This window comes from Epargyreus clarus, unplaced genomic scaffold, assembly GCF_041222505.1.
Source record: "Epargyreus clarus isolate Ecla_fem2 unplaced genomic scaffold, WU_Ecla_fem_2.2 ptg000009l, whole genome shotgun sequence".
NCBI classification, from domain to species: domain Eukaryota; kingdom Metazoa; phylum Arthropoda; class Insecta; order Lepidoptera; family Hesperiidae; genus Epargyreus; species Epargyreus clarus.
In genome coordinates this window covers 15,013,666-15,022,466 of record NW_027332217.1, presented here as the reverse complement: position 1 = coordinate 15,022,466, position 8,801 = coordinate 15,013,666, and the positions used below count along the sequence as shown (strand labels likewise).

The following is an 8,801-nucleotide window of genomic DNA, read 5'->3' as shown; positions in this document are numbered from 1 at the left end:
TTTAGACAAAACTTATTACCTTAAATTTCAATTTTAAATCTTTATTTCTCACAACAGCAACAATAAACCACTAATGTTGCATTCCAACTGGAAATGAATACTTACTTTATGAAAAACGTATAAATATCTATCAACCGTAATATTATTTATGTTACGAGGAGGTAACGTCGAGAGTCATAAATGTAGCAGAGATTTTGTTTATTTCCTTCGAAAGATATGTGAGCAATCTTTGGAGGAGGGTTTACGTTCTATCCCTGGCTAGGTAGATTTTATAAGTCTAGATTTTTTTTCCGGATTTGGTTTCACAGGATCACAGCTTTTTGTATGACGATTTTATTCTCAGTGTGAGTCCCAATACTATTAATTAAATATTATCAAACTGTGATAAGTTGTGCGAATGCAAAGGTAGGTACTTTACCGACCTTAGATCAAAATTTGTCAATATCTGGTATCCCCCTTAATTTTATGTAACGTTTTGCCGGCCACAGTAAAATAAATAACAAATTTCTCAATACTAGACAATATAGTATGAAGAAATTTGTTGAATGTCGATATTTAGTTGGAAAAACATTGAATTTTTCAATCAAAATCGACATTCGAAATAATAATTAAATAAATAAATCTACATAGAAAGCGAAATGCGAACTAATAAAAAAATACTCTATTAACGAAGTCGGTTAAAAACTTATCAGTTTCGATACTGCTACTACTGCCATCTATCGTAATATAAGTATACCTCTAGCAATTCATGCCTCACTATGTACGACATCGTAGTAGTTAATACAAAGTCCGATAGATGGCAATGGTTCCTAAGTCATAGAAGAAAAATACTTATGTATATACTATATAATTATTGCGATTATTAATTAATTGAACTCTGTACTAAAATCTTATTTCTACAACTTTAGCTAATGAACACACAAATATTTAAATTACAATTTAGTTAAAGTTATTACAGTATTAAGCCAGAAATATCATCGTACTACTACTGCCATCTATTAGACCGAGCTTGTACTTCTATGAAGACCACACATTCCTGAAGCGTTATAATAGTTAAGCAAAAGTATGTTAGATGGCGTGCTTACAGTATTAGTGTAAGTAAAAAATATACAATTGCCTCTTTTATAGAAATATAACTACTTTATTAGGTATACAAGATTTTAATATAATACTTTAATAACTTGAAGAATGAATAAAAGCAAAAAATAATGTATACACGGTAATGTTATAGCAGAAATTTACAACCATTGCACACTAGATGTCGCTGTACTGAAAATTGTCCCATTATATTTATTTTTATCAATAACAAATTAATAAAGGTCTATAAATATACAACAATACCGTTATTACACTTTATATAGATAGTTTTATTTATATACAATTTTGTTTTATAAAATATCTCAGTAAAATAGTAAATAATTACGAAAAACCATAAACACGGTATTGAAATTTTTATGTTTTGGAACTATATATACAGAACTTATTCCTTACCCAGTGTACTTGCTTCGGCAGTACATATACTAAAATTGGAACGATACAGAGAAGATTAGCATGGCCCCTGCGCAAGGATGACACGCAAAATCGTGAAGCGTTCCACATTTTTTGAAGAATTAGAACTCGACTTTTAAATACGACCAACCATAAATTCGTATGAAGGTTATAGAAGCCCTTATAACAAACCATTTGTAGTTCAATTTTGCGATAAGTAAGAACGCGTTTAACTTCACCCTGATCTAATTCGGATAGTAGAGAAAGGTAGGTAGATACTATGGGAGACCAAAAATCCTTCGACAAAAGTTAATGACTGTTAACCCAGGATAACAACCGAGGTCGATGACCCTCTGAAAGACGGGAGCGTCCATGAAATTTGGCTACCGGCGGTCACCCATCCAACACCCGCGTGCGTTGTACGTGCGTCTCGTAGGTTATTCTTGGACACAAAGACAAATAATACAAAAAATATAAAAAATATTTGTCTGTCCGTCTGTGGTTTGTTTCTCTAATAATCGAAACTCATGATATCTTACGATAATAAACCCATGACATCTGACACTTTTAAACGCGGGGCACAGCTCGTGCATACATAAAATTGACATAACATATATCATATATATCATATTAAAGTTGGCATCCACTGCAGAGTTTTATTTCTGTGACGTAAATAAATGTGTCTTAATTAATTTGGGTGATTATTATTTTAATAACAAAAAAATAATATTGTTATAATTTTGATAAACAAATTATGCAGTTTAAATTATTTTACTTCATTAACTTGTCATGCTTTGTGAATTAAATGAATAAATTATCCACAATTATAGAATAATAAAAAATTTAATATTTAAATGTGTATTTATTTGGAGGCGATGAAAGGTCATTGATGGTTATTTTCATGGACAATGTAGGTATATGTGTATTTTTGCCTGTATAAAATATAATGACGTAGTTAGTTTTTATTTATAGGACGTAATTAATTTGTTACTGATAAAAATAAATTTCATTGAACATATTTCAGTTTGAGCGCAAAATTTGTAAATGTCAGATATAACATTTAAATGGTCATTGGTCTATGAAACGTCATTGATGGTCATTTTCATGTGGGTACATGTATTTTTCGTGAAATAGAAATTGCAATATTGATAAATTTATTTAAATAGGATTGATTTATGAATGAAGCATGCAGTTCACATGTAAATTTATGTTACAAATTCCGTATAGAACAGGGATTTTACCTAAACCTGATATCAAATACCTTGTCACACCTGCACAGTAAGATGATGGTTTTATAAGTAAGTCAGGTTTCCTCAACCTTTCACCGAAGTGTAAGAATTGCTTCACGCTTGAAATAGTCGTGGATAAGCAGTAAGTACCTTTTTTTTTGTTTACGAGGGGGAAACCTTCAAAAGGTTTCCGACGACGTGGGAGCGACGCCGGGTTATGTGGGATTTTACCGCCCTAAAAGCCCCCCGGTGGCCGTCCTCAGCGCTTGGTGGAGAAATCCGGGATATCCGATGGAACACAACCGGAGACATCCGAACGCGATGCCCCAATCGGGCTCTTCCCTGGGGGAGCAGTTTACGCTCCTCCCACACACCTGGTGTTTACAACGGTATGAGGCCACACAAATCGTCGTCCTTCCCGGGGTTACTTGCTGGATGGTTCGACCTCCCACTCTTGCCGCCCGCAAAAGTTCAAAAATGGGATAATAATAGGTTGTTAGTGACATAATAAATATTCTTATAGGTAGTCTGGAACAGCAAGGCTAAGTGCCACTTACAGAGCGAATGCAATTTGTGCAATCGTTTGAAGATGTCTCCAACGGTAACATAATTGCCTCGTTTCACATAATGGTATTGTTTGTTACCTCACGAGTTTGCTAAACGATGTACCTATTTCGTACATTACAAGTAATAAGTGTAATAATTTGTTGAAATAGAAGCTTTACTTCTTTCCTTCGACTTTTCTGTTTATCCGGCACAGTTCTACGGCAGTGATAGATATGTGGTTGAGACTCGGCCTCTCGATCGAGGGGTCCTAGGTTTGAATCCCAGACACGCTTTTTTCGAAGTTAGGTCCGCTCACCCATTGATCGCGCGTAACTGGTAGAGGTGGATGGTTCTTCGAAGCAATGTTCCGATTCATTTATATCGCCAACTTATATGTTACTTTTTAATATAAATAAACTATAAATCATAAACAACTGGCAGAAATTATATATAAATATTAAAATATAAATATTACTTTTACTCGTTACATGCAAAAATACTTTTATTTATATTAAAAAGGAGCATAAAAGTTGAGTTAATTACATTACAATTTGATTTATATAAAAGTAATTACAAGTACAGTAGAGATAGACAGTGTCACTACACTAGAAATGGATATAGAATTGTTCAAATGACGTCATCCTGTTTCTAAGTAGCAATTAAGTTTCCGGAATGTCTTGCATCTAACACTACACTTAGATGTTTCATAATTACATTCTAACTTAGACATCGGCGTCATTTATTTTTTTTCAATTAATTTCAGTAATTTCTTTGTTATATATGCAGATTTCGGTTAAGAAAAGTTAAGACAATTACTTAAATCTGTTATTTATGATAAACTAAGTAATGTAATAGGTACCTGTGAAAATAGTTACACATACTTAGGTTTTTTTTGAGAGAAAATTTAAATTTTTAGCGTGAAGTTCTGCATTTTCGTAAGAATTCGTAAGATTTCGTGCAATACCGGCAACCGTCATATTAAATCTGCAATGTCGATATCTTAAGAGCCACTCGGGAACGGTTGCAATTTGTGCAATCTGCTCTACAATTGTCTCTACGTCTCTACAGACGTGACACAATTACATTTGATAGCGGTAAAGCAATGATTTTTCTTTTACTCTACATTCTTTATAGATGGAATTGGCACCAAAGTGACAGTTCAAACTAATATTAAATTATCACTTTGTCACATTGAAGTTACTTGTCACATTATAAATACTTAATTTATACTTAATACCTGCAGGACTATATAGTAAGTAGTAAAGTAGATTAAGATTGCATATTAAAGTAGTTAACGAGCATGTAGTTCCAACCATGACATCTATAATTAAACCCAGATATGAGATATGATTATAGTCTTACCTGATGTCGCTTACAAATCCATTGCTAACCTAAAGGATTCAGTTGGAACTCCCCTGATATGTCCTTCTTTATCACACCCGTCAAACCCGAACACATCAACGCTGAACACTGCTGCTATAAAACAAAAATAGGTGTAGGAGTATGCTCTGGTGTCCCTGTAGTTCCGGGACCAGAATAGGGCTACGGTATCCCCTGCCTGTCGTAAGAGGCGACTAAAAGGGGGCTTCCGGGGTTGCCGGCGGCAAAAGTGGGAGCTTGATCTGTCCGGAGAGCAACCCCGGGAAGAACGGCGGCATGTGTGGTCGCATGCCGACGTAAACACCAGGTGTGGAGAGGAGCGTAAAGTGCTCCCCCCAGGGCAGAGCCCGACCGGGGTATCGCGCTCGGAGGACACCGGTTGTGTTCCATTGGAGATCCCGGAGTTCTCCACCAAGCGCTGAGGACGGCCACCGGGGGGGTTTTAGTGCGGTAAAAATCCCACATAACCCGGCGTCTCTCCCACGTGGTCGGGTACCTTTTGAAGGTTTCCCCCTCGAAAACAAAAAAAAAAAGGAGTGTGCTCTGGAGCCTAACCACAAAGAATTTTACCACCTTCTAAACCTACCTATTCGGCCACAGATGTTGCTATGGCTGATGACTAATTTGGAATGCTTCACGTGTCCCTCCCTTATCAAATTGTGTGTAATAACATAATTACAATTTTATTATGTAAAAACTAAAAATGCATTCTTTTAACGCGCCCTAAGGACAAGGGCCTAAGGACTGAAACTTTAATTATTCACACAAAACAATAGTTATACTCGTTTATTTCTATTTACACATTTAATAATGACTTTTCCTTTTTATTGTTTTTAATTAAGAATTGTAAGACCGGCCTGAATAAACAATACCCTAAACTTCTCATGACTACACCAGAACCTAATTAAAGCCTATTCAAACAGACCTTTTTACTTTTTTAAGAAATAATAAATTCAAAATTCAAATAGTCGGATTTTTATGTCAGAAAGCTGGTAATTACCTCGCGACCAATTCTTAGAAACAAAATACCTTTACGAATTTTAGGCATATTTTACAATTACAACGACTTGAGGAATGTTATGTTTACAATTTCATAATAAAACATTTTGATAAAGACAACACAACGACAACATATTTTCAACAACGCGTGTTTTAGTCAGCATATGATAATGTGGAGAGTTCCATGTTCAATTCCCAGATAGGTAAATGGGTAAAAAATAATTTGGATTCCATTCTGTCCAGGGTGTTTCTTTATATCTATGGGTATGCATAGATTCCGTTACAGAAATTATCGATACTTAATCATGTTAACATTGCAATAGACTTGAATTAATTAATAAAAATTAAATCTTTAAAAAGCTTGAAAGAAGGTAGTTATGAAACTGAACATTACCTTCGAATAAAGACGCCCACAGTGAGCAAAGGCCTTAAAGCGCTAAAAAGCTTTCATCACAAGCGCTCGCAGTAACTGCAATACTTACAGCTTACAGAATTCCCGACAGCCGCATGCAAGTTGCGCTGCAATCAACGATCGCTCCACAGTTCTTATGTTCAAACGCTAGTACTACGGTAAAGCTGCGTTTACAATGAGAATAAAACAGTTTTTTCGCAATAGTGTATGCTATTCTGTTATTATTCTAATAATTATTATTATAACTTTTTTATTGTCCTTTTGTCGCATATTTTTTTCCTGCTAGTTAAATACCTATCCGAATGATTTAGATTTCTGTTCCGAGTCTAACATTTCTCGTATTCATATCCATACACCATACAAAATACAAGGTATGTGTTATAATATTTGAAACTGCAATAGATTTCCATAGAGAAATAAAAAACAACGCAAAATTTAAAGAACGTATAAAACTGAAGATTAATTCGAACAAAAACGGCAATGTGAGCAGACCTTAAAGTGCTAAAAAGCTTTCATCACAATCGCTTGCAGTAACTGCAATACTTACAGCTTACAGAATTCCCGACAGCCGCATGCAAGTTGCGCTGCAATCAACGATCGCTCCACAGTTCTTATGTTCCAACGCTTGTACTACGGTAAAGCTGCGTTTACAATGAAATAACAGTTTTGTAACATTGTAATTTATTCTGTCATTATTTTATTAGTAACTAGTTTTTGCCCGCGGCTTCGCCCGCGTTTAAAAGAAGATAATATGACATACTAACATACATAAAACTGAAAATTCGTACCTTCATTGGAATGGCAGTGGCGCCATCTGGCGAAAATTAGTTGTACCAACTCTGAAACCTTCGTGGGCTCATGGAAAACAACGTTGCTAAAGATCATCACTTGATCAAATGCATAGTTTACGATTTAATTCTTACTAATATCGATTCAATTCTTACAATTCTATAAAATAATCGATTTTTTTGGTCCAAAAGATCGATTCTCCGATAAATCGATCTTAGATTGCCATCCCTACTACCCGTGGGATTTCCGGGATAAAAACTATCCTATGTCCTTTCTCGGGTCTCAGACTGTCTTTGTACAAAATTTCATTAAAATCCGTTCAGTGGCTTAGGCGTGAAGAAGAGACAACCAGACAGACAGAGTTACTTTCGGATTTATAATATTAGTAAGGATTTAATATTTTTATTGTACTTTTACATAGAATATTTTTATTGTACTTTTACGTTTCTTTTTTCTTGTCTCGTAATTTCATTTGTGTCGCGATTAACCGAAGAAAGATTTTCTTTCTTTCATTCATTGACAACTTTTAAAGCTAACTTTTAAATAATTAAATTGATAGAACCTTTCATAATTCGAATCTTGCGTGCACAATAATATCTTATAGCTAAGACTATTTTTTCAAAAATAATTTTGTTGATATTTGTTTGAATGCGAAGAGACTATACAAATTAATTCACATTTGCCAAAAATTCTACTTTTAAAATATTAAAATTTCACTTGTTGGCTCTATAAATAAGCAACAAACAGTCAGGACGCCACCTTATAGCAGTAATCAGCACAGTTTTCTTGCATCGCCGCCATCTTAGAAAAGATTGTCCCAAGACGAAGCGAGCTTTGATTCGCGCCCCATTTGGAAACGTGAATAAATCGTACAATAAAATAGGCATTTGTAAGTCGTAAATAGTTGAGACGAAACGTTTGTGTAGATATTTAACAAATTTGTTATTAGTTTTAAATATAATTTAACTTTTGATCACGCTCACGATAGAAGTCGTCGATGGTTTTATTCAAAGCTTCAATATTACCCTAACCTTACTATAATATTTGTCATGTTATTATAATTTGCCTATATGTTATGTTCATCATCATCATCATCAACCCATTACTGTCCCACTGCTGGGCACGGGTCTCCTCTCAGAATGAGAAGGATTAGGCCATAGTCCACCGCGCTGGCCAAGTGCGTATTGGTAGACTTCACATACCCTTAAGATTTTTTTTTTTATAAATCTCTCAGGTATGCAGGTTTCCTCACGATGTTTTCCTTCACTGTTTAAGCCAGTGATCATTAATTTCTAATACGCACATAAATTTTAAAATCAGAGGTGCGTGCCTTGGGATTTGAACCTCGGATCCCTCGATCGAGAGGCCGCGTTTCTTAACCACTAGGCTATCACTGCCATGCCATATGTTATGTTATTATAAGTTATATTATATATATAAGCGTGCGATTGTTTGACTTTAGAAAAATAATGTGTATGAATATTTCTTCCTCACATAAAGAGCGAAAGAAGCGTCTGAATTACATACATAATTTTTATTAAAACTTTTTATTGTAAAAATACACTCTTACAAATTAATTTATTTTGATCAAAAGTTTGAACAATTTCAATACTTGTAACCAAATACATGAATTGTAAAACGCATTAATCAATACAAATCAGTAACTTTATTGTTACTGATTTTTGTCACAAAAAAATATAACATTTTCTATAACGTTTGATACCATGCAAACAACATAACACGTGGACCATAGAGTTATAAATATGCCTATAGAGAAGCATAGAAATGGAATAATACTTTAGCGCGCGTATCGATACTAAAAAATGTTTTTGGTATCCACACAAACTAAGGTAAGCATGTCTTTTTCCACCTTCCATTTGAACCAGAACAGAGTAGGGCTTACGCTGGTGTACTACGGGAGAATAAGTTTGAAGTTGTCCACTAGAGGTTTTACCTCA

At 34.6% G+C, this 8,801-nt stretch overlaps 1 non-coding gene across 1 annotated transcript; it reads left to right on the top strand.

Moving 5' to 3' along the window:
- Positions 1-1,496: 1,496 nt before the first annotated feature.
- On the top strand, positions 1,497-1,603 carry LOC140745167 (U6 spliceosomal RNA). The gene has a single exon (XR_012102628.1). It is a non-coding gene; the product is annotated as a U6 spliceosomal RNA (small nuclear RNA).
- The last annotated feature ends 7,198 nt before the right edge of the window (positions 1,604-8,801 follow it).